Genomic DNA, 1,955 nt, shown 5'->3' on the forward strand with positions numbered 1-1,955 from the left:
CGACGCCCGCCCGCCCAACCAAGGACCTCCGGTATGAGGAAGTTGGAGAGGGCAACAAAACCATCCGACCGTAGGGGACGAGTCTCACTTAATCGCAGGAAAAGAGGAGCCTGCTCTAACCGTACAACACCCCAGCCGATATGTCAGTCGTATGCAGACGGTTCGGTACGGCACACCGGACGTGGTTTGCTCTGTATCGAGGAAGCTGGTGTCCAAAGGGAGCCCCCTTCAAGCTCCGGGGCGGCGGCCCACCGCCCCCGGGAGGGAGCGGTTTGTCGGGCCGTCGACTGGACCTCCCCCTTCGACCGTCAGAAACAGCCGCGTGACTTCCCCTTGCATGGGCACAGTCTGCCTCCCTTGGCTCTCGCCGGGCTCGCGTCTAAACTCCAGTTTAGTAAACTCGCCGATCCGTTGCGCCGCACGCGATCACGTCGCTAACGCTCAGCGCGGTTTCCCCTTGAGAGGCTTTCAGGGGTAAAACCTGCCGACGTGGCTGCCCTCTCCCTGGTGGCCTGTCGGGCAGGAGGTGCACCATTGGTCCGGACCCACCGTTCCTCTCGTACTGGGCGGGGCTCCTGTCGCGACGTGGCGACGTTGTTAACGGTAGGGTAAAACTAACCTGTCTCGCGACGGTCTAAACCCAGCTCACGTTCCCTATTAGAGGGTGAACAATCCTACGCTTGGTGAAAACTGCTTCACAATGATAGGAGAGCCGACATCGAAGGATCAAAAAGCGACGTCGCTATGAACGCTTGGCCGCCACAAGCCAGTATCCCTGTGGTAACTTTTCTGACACCTCTCGCTTAAAACTCGTAAAGTCAAAAGGATCGCTAGGCGTGCTTTCGCAGTCCGTGCTCGTACTGAGAGTCCGGATCAAGCCAGCATTTGCCCTTGGGCTCTACACGTGGTTTCTGTCCACGCTGAGCTGACCTTGGGACATCTGCGTTATCGTTTGACAGATGTACCGCCCCAGTCAAACTCCCCATCTGGCTCTGTCCTCGGAACGGGTCGCGACGCGCGCCGCGAGCGGCGGCGACGACCGCCCCCGCGCGGAGAAGCCCTTTCGCCCCCGGGGAGGCGGCCGCTCTTGTTCATGTCACTTGCAGTCTAAAATCGGTAGAGGCATAGGGAAGACGGCAGGAGGAGGGCGCGCTGAGCCCCGGGGGCCGCCGGCCCGCTCGCATGCCGAACCCCGTCACGCCTCCCGCTCCCGCATCACCGAGTAAGTAGAGAGACGACCAGAGTAGTGGTATTTCATCGTCGGGCGCGAGCGCCCTCCCACTTATGCTACACCTCAGGTGCCTCTCTACAAAGCCAAACTAGAGTCAAGCTCAACAGGTCTTCTTTCCCCGCCGTTAACTGCAGGCCCGTTCCCCTGCCGTGGGTTCGCTAGATAGTAGGAGGGACAGTGGGAATCTCGTTAATCCATTCATGCGCGTCACTAATTAGATGACGAGGCATTGGCTACCTTAAGAGAGTCATAGTTACTCCCGCCGTTTACCCGCGCTTGGTGAATCTCTTCACTTTGACATTCAGAGCACGGGCAGAAATCACAATGCGTCAGCATCGATCACCGACCATCGCATTGCTTTGTTTTAATTAAACAGTCGGATTCCCCTGGTCCGTGCCAGTTCTGAGACGGCCGTCTGTTGCCAGCCTCGGCCGGGGAAACGGGAGGGAAACCCCGGCCTTTGCCCGAGAGGCGCCTTCCGCGTTGGTCCCGACCCGCGACGGCGGGGCGCGTGATGCCGGCGGGCGCTCGGGCTGCGCGGCTCGAGCGGGGGGAGGGCACCAGCGGCCGGCGAGCAGCCGCAGGCACGGCACGCCGCCCTGCGGGGTCGGGTCCGAGCTCGGAGCGACCTCGTGAAAGGCCGCCCCTCGCCCAGTCCTTCTCCCTCGGAGCGGACAGAAACGCCGCGGCGCCGACCGCCAAGGGCACCCTTGGGCCCCCTCCT

General features: G+C 61.6%; 1 pseudogene; it reads right to left on the reverse strand.

Moving 5' to 3' along the window:
• Window positions 1–55: 55 nt before the first annotated feature.
• The window catches only part of LOC119594455, a 5,581-nt pseudogene continuing 3,681 nt past the window's right edge, over window positions 56–1,955 (reverse strand).

Source organism: Penaeus monodon, chromosome 33, assembly GCF_015228065.2.
Source record: "Penaeus monodon isolate SGIC_2016 chromosome 33, NSTDA_Pmon_1, whole genome shotgun sequence".
Lineage (NCBI taxonomy): Eukaryota > Metazoa > Arthropoda > Malacostraca > Decapoda > Penaeidae > Penaeus > Penaeus monodon.